The 18,746-nt window shown below is 38.1% G+C and overlaps 1 protein-coding gene across 1 annotated transcript in view; it reads right to left on the minus strand.

Annotated features, from left to right (window-relative positions):
* The window catches only part of SEMA3D (semaphorin 3D), a 252,169-nt gene extending 238,938 nt beyond the window's left edge, over positions 1-13,231 (minus strand). Inside the window, 1 exon segment of the mRNA XM_043969203.1 lies at positions 12,945-13,231. The gene's annotated coding sequence lies outside the window, so the exon portion shown is untranslated.
* Between the last annotated feature and the right edge of the window lie 5,515 nt (positions 13,232-18,746).

Consider the following 18,746-nt stretch of genomic DNA (forward strand, 5'->3'; position numbering starts at 1 on the left):
GTGGTTGACAAAAGAAGAGGTGACACATAACCCAACAACTCCCAAGTGAGGCCCAAACCAGATGATAAAGCAATTGGGAAATATTTAGTAAATAAAAATACAATAAAACATAAATAATGTTATAATGTAGTTTTCTAAGTTAACACATGGACTACAGGGATCTTTATAAATAGTTCAGTGGCCCTGTTTATATTTTAATTTGATACTACTGGTCTAAAGTACTTAGCAACTAGATGATTTAGTAAAAAACAAAAAATCCAAAATGTTAGGAAACCTTATATGCTATCTCCTATTGATTTTATATTTAAAATAACAAATGAGAGATTTCCACGTTTAAAATGAAGTTTGACAGATTAGTAAACTCATGATGCTAGGCAAAATTGATTTTCCATAGACAGTCATGTCTTTCCCCTTTGTCTTCCTTAGACAATTTCATAGAGACTTCAAATTACTGACAATCCTTTTTAACACAGTAGATGAACGTACCTTAAATACTCAGCTTTTCCTAATAAGTTCAAATCCCAATTCAATCACTGAACTACTTGTGTGATCCTAGATAAGTCACTTAACAACCTCCTTACGCCTCAGGTTTCTTATCTGAAAAATGAGAGGACTGAACTCCAGTATTCTCTGTAGTTCTAAGTCTTTAATCCTTCTATCCTATGAAGGACACTACGAAAAGCTTGAAATTGTTAGCAATAAGCCAACCCTGAAATAAGGAGAGAAAACTTGATTATTCGAAAATGCTTAATTTGGGATTTATACTAACCTAAATATGTGATTTCATCGCTTCCACTGAGGGACTCCAGTCTACCAATGAAGATTGGCACCAGTTCTACAATTTGAGAAACAAACACTTGTCTGGGGTACTTGGAGGTTAAATGACTTGTCCATAATGGCTGACAGTTAGTATGTGTCAAGGACAGAACTTGAACCTAGGTCTTCTTGACTCTAAGGCTGGATTTTGTCCACTGTTGAAGGCAGTTAAATGGGGAAATGGACAAGGCACTGAGCTGGAGTCAAGAAGACCCGAGTTCAAATTTGGCCTCAGACACTAGTTGTGTGACCCTGGACAAGTCACTGAACCTGACATCTGCCTCAATTTTTTCAATCACAAAATGGGGATAATAATAACACCAACCTTAGAGGGTTGTTATGAAGATCAAATGAGATAATATTTGTGAAGTAATTAGCATTGTGGCTGACACATTGCAGGTTCCTCATAAATTCTTGTTCTCTTCTCTCCACTCTTCAGGGCTTATATATAACTTTAATTTATTTGTAAAATAAGGATGTTCTAAGCAAAATAATACATCCATGAAATCAGTATTTCAGGAGGAATAATTCAGTTACTCAATGAAAAACTTGTTTTCAAAATATATTGGAGGGGGCAGCTAGGTAGCACAATGGATAAAACACCGGCCTTGGATTCAGGAGGATGCGAGTTCAAATCTGGCCTCAGATACTTGACACTTACTAGCTGTGTGACCCTGGGGAAGTCACTTAACCCTCATTGCCCTGCAAAAATAACAAATAAATAAACAAAATATATTAGAAGCATCATTTGCTAGTATTCTAGGCCAGGCCAGACTTGCGTTTCAGGTTCAGAACTGAACCAAAATGAGAAACTTTTTAGATCATCCTAAAAAGTTTACTTTTTTGATAGAATGGAAAGGCTATCAGAATGTTGATGAAGTTGGGTATACATTCCCTGCCTCCCCATTTGCAATAGTAGCTTGTTGTCATAAGACAGAATACAAACCAAGTAGATAGAAACTCCTTTTATGCTAAATTTGATTTGTTTATCTTGTTTGAGTTACATGACTGGAAGCTATGTCAACAGCTCAAGCCTTAATTCTCTGGGAAAATCAAGTCTTAAGTTTCATCACCTTTTACTGAAAAATCAGCCCAGACTGAGTAGAAGAGATGCTACAATTGTCTCATATGTATGTATACATGTGTGTATCCACATGTATGCATGTAGTAATAGGAAATGCTTATTCCTTGTCACTAAAATTGGCATGTATGAATATATGCATGCATGTATATATGAGTACATACATGTATGTATATATCAATAAATTAATGTGGCATTTCTAATTGCTTCTCTCTTATTTTGAAGCTTTATATAACAATTATATAACAGTCTAGTTCCTGCTACTGTTTTTAAATATGGCTAGTTAATTCAATGATTTAAGAGTTTTTAAAAGAGACAGGGTCTTAAGTTTGATTTCCCCATGTGGGCCAGGGAGCTTCGCTCACTTCCAAAGACACAGAAAACCAGGTAATTTTAGATAACGTAGAACAAGACCAAAAGTCTAAAAACTTAAATATGCATAGAAGACACCCAAGAGGTTTAACAAATCAAACTTCATTTCTGAAGTAAAGGAACAGGGGTGATGGACAAGGCAAGCTCTCTCTTTCTTTTTTAACAAATAATCTGAATCCTAAAATGGTGAGATTATCATCAAGGATGTATAAGAAATTAATTCAAATTTTCTACCTGACAATATCAGTATATAGATCTTTAAAAAGGTGATTTCTGTAGTGTAATGATTGGAATGACGCCACCTGCTGGAGACTTACTGTAGAAGAGTTCCGCCCATGAAGCGAAGGTCTTTGAGGGCAAGACCAGGAGTCTTTTCTTTGGCATCAGGAAGTGACATCTGCTGGTGGGAGGAAGAAGGAAGAGACGGGGGCTCTTTCTCGCACTTTTTCCTGGGGACGCTGGTGGAGAAGGCAGCTAGAAATGCGCTCTCCCTTTAACAGATAGAGGAATCTAGGCCTTTCTTCTCTCTTTACCAAATTCTTATTCTCCTTAATAAATGCTTAAAAGTCTAATTCTTGCTAAAGCTTATAATTTATTGGCGACCACTCATTAGATTTTAGACAATTTAGCTAGAATTTTAGCCCTTAACAGTAGTTACCTTTACCTTTTGCTTTTGCAGTGTGTGGCATGAAGTCAGTGTTTGTTTGGTACCTTCCTGTTCAATGACTAAATGACATGTCACAGATTCCTATATAATTTTAATTCAAGCATGAGAGGCATCTTATGCAAGAAAAATCTTTAAGACTAAATTTTGCTCTACTAAGTAAAGTGCTTCTGTAAAATCAATAAATCAACACAGTGAAAGCTTGCATTCTCTATACTTCTCAGTCAGTTGCATGACCATTATGCTGCAGTCTGATGGAGAAGAATGTCTGAAAAATATGTGCTATTGTTGCTGTTTTCTTTTGTTTTGAAATCAAAGATACCCTCAATGAATGTAAAGGCAATTCTCACAAAAATAAAAAAGAGATGATAAATGAAGGATATAGATTGATAGTTGATGATATCTTCTCAATTGCCATTTTTTTCTCCAGAAATGCTTCAATTATGGTCATATCAATTTTGAGGGAATGGTCCCTTGTTAGTGCCGTTAATGTTCACTTACCTCTAGTATATGTGCAGTTATTCCTATCTACTTCATTTTCCTAAAAGCCATTTCTATTTCCGCATTTAATACCTGTGGTGCTAAAGTAGTTGAATCCAAATATGGAGACTCCACTACTGTTGACCTTAAAATTAGATCAGAAAGTGATAGAATCATAAATTTAGAGCTACAATAACTCGGAGGTCATATAGTATACCCCTTTATTTTACAGATGAAGAAACTGAGGCACATATACACAGAGTATATTTCACTTAAAGTCATTTTTCTCTTTTCTGATTTCATGTACAAATACTCTGCAGTCTCATTTTCTCTTTAATTGCTTTTCATAAGGCAGTACTAATATCAGTCTTCTGTTATCTTCCCTTCCAAAGATTTGCAAATTAACTTGTATTGGGATGCCATATCACTCTACTTTTTTTTTTTAAGTGAGGCAATTGGGGTTAAGTGACTTTCCCAGGTTCACACAGCTAATGTTAAGTGTCTGAGGCTGAATTTGAACTCAGGTCCTCCTGATTCCAGGGCCGGTGCTCTATCCACTGCGACACCTAGCTGCCCCCATATCACTCTTCTTTAAAACTATTAAGTCAATTTTTCAGGTCAAAGCTATTTCTTAACTCTCTTGGTCTCTGTTTTCTGATAATTGTTTTGCATTTGGAATTGGTAGGCAGAACTGAGGCCAGTCCCTTGAGAGACTTGATGTGATTTTAGGGGGAAAAATGAGACAATTCATTCAACAGTTAACAATAATGATAGTTAGCCATGGCAATAAAATAATCCTCAGGGACAGGCGTGGAAGATGCCTCTAGCTGTTGAAACTGAGCAAGACTTCCTTGCCTGAGTTGCCCCCACCCATTTTTGCATCAGAGAGTTTCTGGAGCTTCTTATGTCAGTTTTATACCCAGGCAACCAGGAAGTGATGTCAACAGCCTAAACCTTTAATATCATGAGTAAATCAAGTCTTGAAGGTGACCTCAAAATGTTTTATGGAAAGACTAAACAAAGTTGCATGCAGGCAGGGGGCAGGATGTTGCTCCTACTATGGTGCCTTTAAAGTCCTCAAGAAATGATCATTGTCTTTACTTTGCCCATTTTCAATTGTTCTTAGTTTAATTGGGTCTAATGGAAGCTACTGTGATTCTATGTAGTATCTTCTCATCTTTAGCTTTTCATCTAATTAGATACTTACCACCTCTCTAACTAAATGATAAGCTGACTATACCAGGAAGCGAATTTTCAAAAGCCTATATAGCCAGTCTTTTCTTGACTGTTAGCATACACTTCCTTACATTTGTAATGTTTAATGTTGCTTGTTATTCAACAATCCATTCATGACTTTTGAGCAGCCTACACACCATCAATTGGCCTCTTTCATTTCATTTCTAGGTTCCAGACCGTATTTTCCAACATAGTTTTCACTATCCTCCCCTGAGCCCACTTTCTCACTAAAGTCTAGTGACCCTAGTTCATTTAATTCTCTGTTCCCCACTTTGTGGGTTTATACACATGGATAATATTACGTGTCAGCTAGTTCACTGAGGGTAGGGTGGGAAAGATTAGTAGCTAAAAACTAGACTTCTGCTGTATGTTTTAAATTTTATTAACATGGAGATGAAATAACTAAAAATGTCATTTGATTGTGTAATATACTGGAAAAAGTGATGGCTTTGCAGTCTGCAGCCTCAGTTCAAATCCCAGTTCTTTCATTTACTAGCTGAAAGACATTGGTCACTTAACCTTTGGAAGCCTTAGTTTCCTCCTATGTAAAATGAGAGGATTCCAGTAGATGATTTTTACAGTCTCTTCCCATTTCAAAATTTGTGATCTTGTGTCAGGCTTAAAGAGTTCCTTAAAATTATTAATATCTATCAAATTGTTTGCCTTCTCAAGGCAGGGGGGGGGATTTGACACTCAAAATTTTTTTAAATGAATGTTTTAAAGTTTTTTATGTGTAATTGGGAAATATGTAATACTTTCATAAAATAATAATGAATAAAATAGATTTTTAAATAGTAAATATCTAAAATTTTTTTAAAGAAATAATTTTAAACTACATTTATTTATTGTTAACTGCAATCACACACCAGATGCAAACAATTGATTTCTAGAGCATGCTTTTGTCATCACACTTGGATAGATCAAAAGGTACTATATTTTGAAACCATTGATCATTCTTTAGGGGACAGCGAGGGGGTACAGTAAATAGAGTGCTGGGCCTGGAGTTAGGAAGACTCATCTTCTTAAGTTCAAATCTGTCTCCAGATGCTTACTAGCTATGTAACCCCACTTCACCCTGTTTGCCTTAGTTTCCTCATCTGTAAAATGTACCAGTGAAGGAAATGTCAAACTACTCCAATATCTTTGCTAAATGGGGCCACAAAGGTTGGACACAACTGAACAACAACGATGAAACTAGAGGTACTGATTTAACTCCATTTTCCAGGTAGGTAAATGAGTCAAGACAGCTAAGTGCCATTGTAGATCGAGTGCTTGGCCTGGGGTCAAAAAGACTTGTGAATTCAAATCTGGCCTCAGATGCTTACCAGCTGAGTGACCCCAGGTAATTCACTTAACCCTATTTGCCTTAGTTTCTTCATTTGTAATATGAACTGTAGAAGGAAATGACAAATTATTCCAGCATATTTGCTAAGAAAACCCCAAATGGGGTCATGAAGAATAGAATGCAACTGAAACAACTGAACAACAATAACCAAATACTGGAAGCTCAATGGATCATCCAATTAAAATTCAATAAGGTTTACAATGTGATCAACACCTGAACCAATAAAAATATTTAAAATCCTTACAAGGTGAAAAAAATAATCTAAATGGATTAGAAAGGGAAAGAGCAGGTTTATCACCTCTGAAACAGCTGTAACAATTGAGTAATGACGTACGTGTGTGTGTGTGTGTGTGTGTGTACACACACATATTTGTATACGACTACTGAGGAAATTTGTTTTGCTTGACTATGCATATTTGTTAAAAGAAACTTGTTTTGCTTTCTTTTCTTTTCAATGAGGTGAGGGGTGGAGTGGGAAGGAGAGAAAGATTTCTGTTAAGTTAAAAAAAATAGAGAGTTGGTGGTAGGGGGGGTTTACTACAGATGTGAAATGTTGCAGGCACTTTCAGATGAGGTCACTATATTATTAGTTTTACTGAATTGTTTTACTTTATTACAAGAGACCTCTCATGAAGTGGGAGTAATCTGTAAATATTTGTGATGTAAAAGCAAAGCACATCAATAAAACTTTAAAAAGGAGTAATTAGGATACACTAGTGTAATCAGTGCATTATTTCTTATAGCTTTAAAGGTATGTACTCCCAAATTGGTAAGAATTTTAAAATAACCATGAAAAAAGCCAAGTCTCCTGCTAGGGGAAGAAAAGCAGTATTTCCCAGACTTAGTACACCTCTTACTGTGACTGTAATATAATTAAAAAGAACAGCAAGCAACATAGAATTAGAAACTAGAAAAAAAATAAATCTGTTTGTCCTAATTTTTTTTTTCCTGAATAAAAAGGCAGCGGTCGGGAAAAATAAGTCTATTCCACCCAGGGGAAAATTGATAAATATTAGTTGCTTTTACTCTGCCTTGATAAAAAGGCAAGATGAAAATGCAGCAAACCTGGTTCAGAACCTAACACAACTGCTTCCATGTATAGTGGTTTTCTTTTTTTTTCTTCTTTTTTCTCTTTTGTAGGCAATGAGGGTTAAGTGACTTGCCCAGGGTCACACAGCTAGTAGGTGTCAAGTGTCTGAGGTCGCATTTGAACTCAGGTCCTTCTGAATCCAGGGCCTGTGCTTTATCCACTGCTCCACCTAGTTGCCCCTGTATAGTGGTTTTCATTGCACATAGTTTAATGTTTGAATGTTTACTAAACGGAATCCTCATTGGACCCTTCGGAATTATACTCTTCAAGTGTAATGTCTAAGTGTGTGTTTTAATCTTTTTTTTAAAAAAATATGATCATAAAACCATATATTATGGGCTTGAAGGGAAATTAGACAATTTATTTCTTAATTGAGGAGACTGTTACTTAATAACAGTCATTTTTGTAAACTGTAGTCCCCCTCCTCCCTCAAGATCTCAGTATATTCCAACCCCATATACATCATATGTGGTCAGAGGTGAATAAGTTTACCTTTGCCTTTGTTGTGTTAAATGCCCACTAAAACTAAGCCTGAAACTCAAGCAGATCCTGGTATCTTGCCTTAGGTATTATACTAAGAGGGAAAAATAGCCTTCCCTTTCTGACATCATAGTAGTTTGTAGTTCAGGAGACAATGTGTTTGAATCCAGTTTTTTTTCCCATGTATTTTCTATAAAATGTAATCTTTTATTCTGAATTTTACCCAGTGATGAAAAGGTTCTTGTTAGGTTCAAATTCCATCAGCAAAGCTGCCTGCTTTACCTTAATAAAAAAATGACAGGCAATCATTAACAAAGTTCATGTGGCTAGAGGATGAAAATCTTACACAGGATGGATCCAAAGGATACAGAAAAGACAAGAATCCATGCCCAAGGAAATTCTAGAAAAAGAATGCTCTCCCTCCTCTCCTTTGGTCATGTCTGACTCTTTATGACCCCATTTAGGATTTTCTTTGCAAAGATACTGGAGTGGTTTGCCATTTCCTTCTCTTGCTCATTTTACAGATGAGGAAACTGAGGCAAACAGCCTTAAGTGACTTGTCCAGGGTCACACAGCTAATAAGTGTCTAAGGCCAAATTTGAACTCAAGAAGATGTATCTTCCGGATTCCAGCCCCAGTATTTAGGGGAAGGGTAATAGTTATTATTGCTGTTGTTTTATAAATAAATCACAAATGTACATACACACAGAGATGCTTCCTAAGCAACATGTTAGGAAAGCTAAATAACACAAAGGCAGCACACTATGATTTTGTGTCATCATTTTTCTGCTTTAGCTAAACAAGTTACAAAAAAACCTGGGGGTATACTGAGAAAATATTAAATCAATGTATGCTAGAGAATTGTCACCTTTCTGAAGAAAGACGGAACTTTTTCTCACCTTGAAACTATGGAGTTTATATTCAAGATCTGTAATAAAAATATCAGTAACTTTAGTGACAATATAAAGAGCAAGTAGGCACTAAATAATTCAGTACTAATGGCAGGTTCAAGAAAACAGCTACTTATAATCTTCTACAGTAATAAGATAAAACTTTTAAAAGTTCCTGCTCCTATTTCATAAGCATATACAATCTTTGCATATATAAAACCAAGCACTATACTGTTCAGTTCTTCCCCAAACAACACCTTTCCTCATTGAAAGGGAAAACATAGAGTATGTGAGGATAATTCAGCTACAGTAGGTGTTTTTGAGTCAAACCCATAGCTTCTTCTGTGAGTCTACTAAATAAAGAACTGATTTGTTCACCCCTAGCTCTGCAACAAAGGAAACCACATCTCCTCTTTAAAAAGATAAAATCAGTAATGACAATAAAAACCAATGATCATAAAAGTAAATATCCTAGTTGTATCAGCTATAAGATAAGCCTAGCTGACTAGGATTCACCTGGACAGGATATGAGATCAACTGATTTACATGGAAAAAGAAGTTACTTAAATGAAGAAAGAATTCAAAACCATTATTGCCCTAATTCCTGGGCATACTACTTATATGGATTTTCTTAAGAACAAATGTAGATTGCTAAGAATAAAAAAAAAAACAAACCGCTTTAGGCAATATTTTTTACAAGCCTTTCTCCTTCCAGATGGACACAGACAGGAAAATAAAGGGGATCATATCCTTTGTTGCTCTGTCATCATAAATCACATTATTCTTCTTAGATGAGGGGGGCAAGTGGCTATTTACTAGGATGCATTAGTACAGTTAACTCACAGTCATTACTGAGGTCAAGAAGGCACTAATTGGAAGAAAGCTCCATGAATCCCAGTGGTTTGTGCTTTTTTTTCCCTTCTAACAACTTATAGCTATTGACTTGCAATGTAATCTTTTAAAATATATGTTTTTAAATATATCATTGATTTCTGGCAGTTTTAATTTTAATAATTTGCTTTAAGACTTGATAATCAAAGCACAATTATCCTTATTTCTAAAGAGTGGAAGATAAGTGTTGGGTCAATGATAGTTAAGATTTGCTTAATTCTACTTATTGGTTTACAATATGTATTTTTTAAAACTACCTTCATGCAAATTTACTAAGACCTTGGAAGGGACTATAATACTTCTCTAACACAATCCCTTCATCTGACAGATGAGAAAACTGAATCACTGAGATATGCAGTGATATGATCACACAGCAGGTTGTAGAGAATCCAGATCACCTGACCTCCAATTTTATTCCTATTCCCCTTCATTAAATATTAGTTCTATAAAATCTAAAAAAAAAAAGTGTGGATTATTAGTGCCAGGCATTAATAGGTATCATCCACCTTACCCAAACATGCCTATAGTCTTCGTCTGTCTACATTTCTCCCTCACCCTCCAAGAATGACCAATTCCCAATATAGAAAGTATAACAGGGTTCTAGGAGTTACATTCTCAAATTATCTACCCAAAAGCTTATCTCAAAAGGAATATTCTTTGGATTGAGCTCATATCCCATAGGACATAGGTCATAGACCCAGTCTTCCCAAAGTGCCAAAACGAAACATACCGGCCAAGCATAAGTGAAGGTCACACTCCCCAAAAGCAAAACATGGATTTTAGTAATAGTCTTGGGTTGCATATTATTTAATAAGACTAAAGCAGGATTTCATATGTTAACAAATTCCTATTGAAATGTTAGCTATGAAAATAAGTTCCTTTCCCTTCTAGGGGTCAATTTTTTGCTCCATCTCCTCATCCTTTTTCACCCTAGTAGATATATACAAAGTGTATTGTTATATATATTAGCTATAATACCAGTTAGCTGCTATCCACCACCAAGATGGTGAGAGCTAATACTAATAATCATAATAATCACAAATAATGATAAAACTGAGGATGAAATCATACTTTAAGATTTGCAACATACTATATACACTATTTCATTTGAGACTCACAGTAGTAGCTGCAACTAGCTGATGCCATGGTTAACATGTAAAGTAAATAAGTAAATAACATGTAAAGTAAATAAGCAAATAACATGTAGAGTAAATAATACCTGAGTTCAAGTTCTACCTCAGACACTTACTAGCTCTCTTATCTGGGAAACTAAATCTCTCTTAGGCTCAGTTTCCTCATCTGTAAAATGAGACCAAAGTAGCTGAAGAAATCCTAGCTATTGTTATTTCCAATTTATAGATTGATGAAACAACCCTTCAGAGTTGGGGGGTTTATTTATTTTTTTAAAGGCAATTAGTGTTAATTGACTTGCCCAGAGACTCACAACTAGTAAGAATCTGAGGCTGGATTTAAATTCAAGTCCTCCTGACTCCAGGGCTGGTGCTCTATCTCCCGTGCCACCTAGCTGCTCACAATTCAGTGAGTTTAAGTGACTTGGGAAAGGTTATGGAGTTTCAGAATTTGAATTGAGATTTCCCTGACTCCAGACCCCATAAATCTACACCAGAATTCCTCTAATTCTCTCCTGTTTATTTCCAACTCTGATCCCTCCTACTGATCTAGTTCCCTGAAGTGAACTCCTGTGAAATGGGAAAAGGGTAGATTCCTATAGTTTGAATTGGAAAGCCTTTCTTTCCCACTTCCCATTTATCTTACCAAGACATGTGTGTAGGTACATACATACGTATGTAGTACACACAGATGTACGTATACACACACACACACACACACACACACACACACACACACACTTGTAGTTGTTTTGGAGGGTATTGAGTTCTGCTAGCATAGCCCTTTCAGTTGCTATGGGTACATATCAACAAGCACGACTCTCCAAGGAAGAAGTGGCTCCTTTCCTCTTCCCCATTAGCTGGGACATTTTCTATAAATACTATAGATTTTTAATGCCCGACGAGGGCACACAGGCAGGCAAGTGTGCACACATAACAACATTTTCAAAGTTGGGGAACTGGGAGCGGGGGAGAGAGAATTCAGTAGTTCTGGCTTTGGAATTTGGAAACATTGCTTTCTTGGAGACTTTTTAAAAAGCCTGCCTCTGCCTTTTTTTTTTTTTTTTTTTTGGCTTAGGTGTGACTTAGCATTTGCCTTTCAGTCAGACTAAGCGATCTACTAACATTGGGGAGCTCCAAGAAACATCGTGTCGGCTTGAGGTCCTGGAATGTCTAACACTTACCCCACTGGCAAAAAAAAAAAAACAAAAACAAAAAAAAAACAACAAAAAAACCTAGTTAGCTGGCAATTGAAAAGAAAAGGTCTCTATGGCTTACGACACTTTATCCTTTCCTCCTTTCTGTCAAGTCCATTTCTACGGAAACACGTTGGCTAGTCACAGAGTGGGGAAAAGCCAACAACAAACCAAACCAATCACTTTGGGAAAGGAACACAGGACAACCCAACTCATTAGGGAAGGAAAATCAGCCAGGCCAGATAAACTGCGTGAGTCCTTAGTAAGAGACCGAATTTATGTGTCAACTTGTGGAGCGTAGAGGAAACGGCTTACAGACTGCCCGGGGAATAAATTTATGGTTCAGCCCCAGCATGAAACTCATCTGTGTTCCTGCCACATGCAAGTTTTGCTAAAGACTGGGATGGTAGGAGGAAGAGACAGAGACACACTGACACACAGAGACAGAGAGATTGAGATTCTCCCTGTCTCTAGGGAATTTCGCCATTATTTCCATTCCTCTGGCAGCAGGCATGTGACAGATGTCTAACTCTCCATTTCTAACGTCAATCTAAGACGAGGAGACATCTCTTATCAATCTGACTATTGCGATTCACCTTAAAGATGCACACTTTATTAACAATCACTTCCACCCTACCCACCTCCCCCCCCCCCCACACACACACACGCACAAACAATGACCAATCACCCTCACACTCATACACAACCTCTGGGCTAGCTACATTTTCGTTTAAAAAAAGGGGGTGGGGTACGAAATCTACCGGGGAGCAAAAAGCTCTTCTCACTGTCTTTCATCTACTAAAGCTTTATTGGTCTTGAAACCTGCAGCACATACGTTCATCAGAGAACAGGTTTACCGTGACTTGGCATTGAGAGCACAGTTAAATGTACTTCTTTTTCAGAGGAAAACTATGTATAACATTCTCGGTGACTAATAACTTTTCTCAATGATCATTCTTACAGATAGATGAGCTCCATCCCCGCAGACCTCCCCAGTCCCTTCGGTCCCCACACTCGGGCACCCGCTCGCTCCCTCCGGGCAAAGGTCCCTCACCCACCGCTCGCGGGCGCTTTTGCCGGGTCCCCACGGCGTCCGCACCCTTATCTCCGCCACGCTCAGAGCTGTGCGGGTTTCCTCTCCGCGCCCTAGCTCAGGACCTCGTAGCGCCTCCTCGCCTAGCCCTGCCCTCTGGCTTAACAAGTCAGGGAGCTCAAATTGCTAAGAAGTGTGCGCCAGCCCACCTGCAGGTGACCCGAGATGCGCTTTCTTTACCTGGCTTTGGTCTTCCTCGCCTTCGCTCTCTCTTTTTTAAATTTTCTTTTCCTGCCGTATTTTCCAAGAGCGAGGGGAAGTAAACTGCGTCTAGGGAGCCGTGAGGCCGAAGTTGGGAGCCGGTGGGATGGCCCCCCTCCACCTTGGAGCGAGCAGCTCAGGCTGAGCCGCGGCGGCTGCTACAGCAGCGGCAGCGGAGGGCGACTTCTGCTGCTGCAGAGGCGGAATCAGAAAGCAGAGGGCGCTGCTGCTCCCTCAAACGCCGGGCCGGGACTAGCCCCGAGCATAACAACAGCTGGAGCTTTTGCTAGGGGATCGTGGTGAGGAGAGGCACGCTCGGTACGGGAGGGCGGCTTTTAAGTTTGTGGTGTGGCCGCAGCAGCTGCCCCGGGAAAGACTCATTCTTTTGGATGAAGGCGGGGGGGGGGGGGTGCTGTTTAAACCGCTGGGGATTACCTTTCTCTCCTCCTTATCTCCTCCCCCAAGCCCTGCACACACATACTTGAACACACCCTGTACTCGTTCTCTTCCAGAGGTGAAGACATCCTCCCTGCATGTGTGTAAACTGTCGGTATCAGGGGTCTAGGGATATCTGAAAGCTCTGCTTGAAGGTTTGTTCGGTGCAAACTGACTCTTAAACGTGCCCTTGGACTACTCGAGCCCCGCTAACCTTTCTGGTTTAGGGAGCATATGTTCATTCTCTATTGAACGTAAGCAATAAAACTACAATGTTTGGGGGGGGGGGCAGGGAGGAGGATAGCTAATAATCTGTACCATCCCAAGCTTCAATTTTGCAATCCAAACCTACTGTTCTTGGACAAGCCAAACCGCATTCAGTGTTGAAAGAACCAAGATGCTCTGCTCCCTTCTAGACTTTTAAGGGAATGTGGAAAAGACAAGAGCAAGTAATAGGAAGCAGTCAGATTTAGAAATTTGAGCTGAAATGAGGGATGGAAAAGCGGAAGTGGTAAAAGCCTCTGAGGAAAGACTACACCCCCCCACCCCATTAATCTGGCTTTTACCTATACCCTCAAATGAGCAAATGAACAGGTTTCTATCCAAGAATTGTACACACCCTGGGTACACAACAGGCAGCAGGCAAATAAATGGGGACAAAACTTCTGTCCTTGTAAACTTTGGCCTTATCTCTTCGAAAATAGGGGACAGGTGTAACTGGCTCCTCTACTTAGCTGGGAATATTAGGACTGGGGTAGTAGAAAAAAGAGATAGAACTCTCTGCCAGCTTATAAATAAAGAAACCTACTCTGTCATGGGAGGAGACTGAAAGGGATACAGAGATAACAGGCAGGACTTTCTGCTCCCTACTTGTCACCCCTCACATCAGGTGATGTGCATTTTCTCCACATGCAGACAACAAACTAGGGCAAAACTCTTGAGCTTAGGAGGCCTATGAAGAGACTCATTATACAGACTGTAAATGCCAGGGATATCTCCCCCATTCATCTCCCTTCTATCTCAAAAACCTACACGTGACCCCCAACCATTGGTTTTCCCCTTTCACACTAGAAAGTATAATGATAGAATTTAGGGTCAAAATCTATCTAGGTCAAATCTATCATTTAACAGCTCAATCTCTAATTATATAATTTAATAAGCCAAGAAGTGTGGCGAAAGTAGGAAGGGAGGAGGCATGCTCAGAACCCTCGAAATCACACAAGTTTGTCTCCTGCCTGCACCATGATATTTATCCATAAAACTTGAAGAGAAAGATTAATTTAAATCTATCAATTTCATATGCTATTGAATGTGAGTCCTGAGAGGGGAATAGAAGACACTATTTTTAACTTGTGGGGTGATTTTATCGTTCTAATGCCCTCAGTGCCCCCCCAAAAAAGATGGGAAGCAAGAGGTTTTTTTGTTTTGTTTTGTTTTGTTTCTTAACAAGAGGGTTTTAAAAAGGAAAATAGGAGGAAGAGACTGAAGTTTAAAGTAATTTTAATGCACGAAAATGAGACAAACAAGGCAGGCAGATACAGGCAAAGCTTTTACTGTTTGCTCATATAATAGCTACACCTGGAGTTAACTGTTACCTTTCTGTCTTGAAGTGAATAAAGCTTCACTTATTCTCAGATACCTCTTAATAGCTTTGTGCTTGTTTTACCTACAGCTACAAAAGAGCACATAGATACTATTCCCAGATGGGAAAACTATAGCATGTGGTTGTTAGAACACTGCTCAAATGCACATTTGGTAATGGTAAGATGCAAAACCTCCCTCCTAATCTTCTATCTGTTTGCTTCGACAAACTTCAGTTCTTTTCTTTGGCAGAATTTTGTTTAACATATTGCTACAACAATTTCAAATGAAAAAGTAAAAAAATAAAATAAAATAAACTACAGCCCAAATGTTATCCTTTTCCTTCCCTTAAGAGATTTTACATACGTAGATCTTATAGAAGCAAAAAGCATCTCTGTTTCTCATCATCAGACAGAAAATGGTTTGTGGCTAGTAAACAAGAATGGATCACAGATCTATCTTTACTCTCTTTGAACTTCAAACTCATAAAATCATCCTACAGTTTTCGAGCCAAAAGAGACCTTCAAGATCATCTGTACTACCCTCCTTCTTTTATAGATTAGGTGAATGAAGATGAGAGGATGTAACATACTCAGGGAAAGACACACAACTAGAGAGTCACAGAGCTGAAACCAGAGCCGTGGTCTCCTGTCTTTAAGAATGGTGCACTATCCATTACACACAGAATTTGTTTTGCTTTATTTTATTTGCTTTTAAGAAAATCACAAATACTTTTCAAACTTAAAAGCCAGAAAATAAAGGTTATATTTTCTTAGCTGGGATGGGGTGTGGTAAATAATTAAATTCAGCAGGAATGTCAAGTTGAAAACAAAAACAAAAACAAATCCCAACCCTATTGGCCTGAACCTCAATTCTTCAGGAAGGGGAAATAAAAACCCAAAGCCTCACAGAGCTTTGACTATTTCCTAAAGGATGGTACCAGTTCTGTAGGATAGAGGAGTCCATAGTTACTGCTGCTTGGACAACTTAAAGGCAAAAGACATTGGTTTTTATTTTATTTTATTTTTTGGTGAGGCAATTGGGGTTAAGTGACTTGCCCAGGGTCACACAGCTAGTAAGTGTCAAGTGTCTGAGGTCATATTTGAACTCAGGTCCTCCTGAATCCAGGATGGGTGGTTTATCCACTCGCGCCACCTAGCTGCCCCAGACATTGTTTTTTATAATGTATTCATATATGGTACTTAGGTGGTTCAGTGGCCTGAGTTCAACTCAAAACCTCAGACACTTCTGTTTTTCATTTCTTTTTCTGTATGTAACCTCTATCTGCTTCAATTTATGCATCTCTAAAATGGAAATAATAAAAATAGCACCCACCTCCCAGGGTAATTGTGAGGATAAAATGAGATAATACTTAGAATATACTTTGAATACCTTAAAGAACTATGTGTTATACGTTATGAGTTACATACACACATGTATCTATAATGTACATTTATATATTTTATATGAAATAGTGCTAAAGCTTATTTTTTAATTTTTTATTTAATTTTATTTTTTGGCGTGGCAATTGGGGTTAAGTGACTTGCCCAGGGTCACACAGCTAGTAAGTGTCAAGTGTCTTTGGCCAGATTTGAACTCAGGTCCTCCTGAATCCAAGGTTGGTGCTTTTTCCACTGTACCACCTAGCTGCCCCTAAAGTTGATATTTTAAACACAAACAGGTCTGAACTGTCACAAATCCATAAAAATAGGGGGGAAAATAGCAATTTTCCTTTTCAGCACCAGCCACAAAAAAACCTCTTTTGGGGGGGGGCGGGGCAATGAGGGTTAAGTGACTTGCCCAGGGTCACACAGCTAGTAAGTGCCAAGTGTCTGAGGTCAAATTTGAACTCAGGTCCACCTGAATACAGAGCTGGCACTTTATCCACTGTGCCACCTAGCTGCCCCCCCAAAACTATTTTTTTAAATCTGCCTTTCATTAATGCTGATATGTGAACTCCAATCTTGCCTAGTAATAATTTACATTTCTACACCACTTTAGGGCTTAAAATCACTCTTGTCACAACAATCTTGTCAAGCAGGTAGTGTAAGGATCTTTATTTTACAAATGAAGAACCTGTGATTCTGTGGTCATACTAATTGCCCAAGGTCACATGCTTTACTGGGGATCTGAATGTCACTCTCCTGATTCTAAGTCCAGAAGTCTTTTTATTTCACTAGACTGTCCCAAAGTTTAAGTAAATTTTATTCATATAAGATAGTAGTTTCAGTCATGTCTGACTCTTTGTGACCGCATTTGAGGTTTTTTTTTTTTTTGGCAAAGATACTAAAGGGTTTGGGCATTTCTTTCTCCAGCTCATTTTTACAGATACAGAAACTGAGGCAAACAGGGTTAAGGGACTTTGTTCAGGGTCACACAGCTAGTTTCATGTCTGAGGCCAGGTTTGAACTCAGGAAGATGAGTCTTGTGGACTGCAGGCTAAATACTCTGTCCACTTTGCCGCTTAGCTTACACCTAGATGGCTCCATAAAATATTGGGGGAAGGGAAATCTAATCATAGCTAATCAATGCAAATATTTATTGTTTGTATAAAGGTGATAAAATCAAGAAAAAAAATGATGTGTCCTCTTGTGGGTTTTTTGTTCACATTTGCAAATGATCAACATTACCCTATTAAACTGCCCATAACCATGAGTTATGTTAAGCCATTCCTTAGTGGTATAACTGAAAAGAAACAGGTCTATAGAGGGAGCAAACTGTTGTTCCAAACCTCCTGCTTTGTTCAGTGTTATAAACAGCTGCTCAGCCACAACCAAACCAGTGTCCCATAATTTAGGGGAAGATCTTCCAAAATGTCCCATATATTGTGGCAGATCCTGTCAAAATGCCTTCCAGATAAATTCATTAGATGGAATTTCTTTCTTAAAGAGTGAGGTCTCTTTTGGACAAACTTAAACCATAGATTACCACAAATATGAGGAAAATAAATATATGATATGCCTACTGTATTTATCCCCTCACTATTTTCTTGACCATTGCTGATGGTTATTTTCCATTTGAAAAAAAAATGTATCTTAAATTTTTTTTAAAAAGGAAAGCTGCAAATATTTTTTATTTGTTTCCATCCTGTATTTAGAAAGGAGGGATTAATAACTTATCTAGATGTTCAACTTCATTACATTGCATATGAATATCCTGGGGTCACAAAACCATAGAGATAGAGCTGGAAAGGACCTTAGAGTTTATTAAACCTATTTACCCCCTTTTGATAATGGACAAAAGGGAAGCCTGAGAAGATTAAATGACTTAGCCTGAGTTGTATAGTTAACAACAGTCTAAGGCAGGATTCAAATACAGGTTTTCCTGACTCCAAGTACAGTGAAGTTCCATTTGGGAAAGGCTTAAAATTTAGGTGAAAATAGTATAAATAGTATAAAATAGTATAAAAAGTTTGCTGATCAAGCAAATACCTTTTGTTCAAAGTGTAATGGTTAGCTCAGGAGTTAAACACAGAATTTTTTTTTTATCTTGAAAAGTTCATAGACATCATACAGTCCACCCCCTTCTCATGCTTCGAAAAAGGAAACCAATATTCAGAAAAAGTGACATGACTCTATTATTTTTGCAGGCCAACAAAGCTAGAGACTGAAGTGAGAGCTAAATTGCAGATCAGAAAATTATAATTTCTCAAAATTAAAAATGACTAAAGAAGGTTTCTGGTCCAACTTTTACCTGAAACATTAACTCCTTCCTCAATACCCCAAAAGTGGTATTCAGCCTTTGATTAAAGACATGTCTATTGAC

The sequence above is a fragment of the Dromiciops gliroides genome, chromosome 5, assembly GCF_019393635.1.
Source record: "Dromiciops gliroides isolate mDroGli1 chromosome 5, mDroGli1.pri, whole genome shotgun sequence".
Lineage (NCBI taxonomy): Eukaryota > Metazoa > Chordata > Mammalia > Microbiotheria > Microbiotheriidae > Dromiciops > Dromiciops gliroides.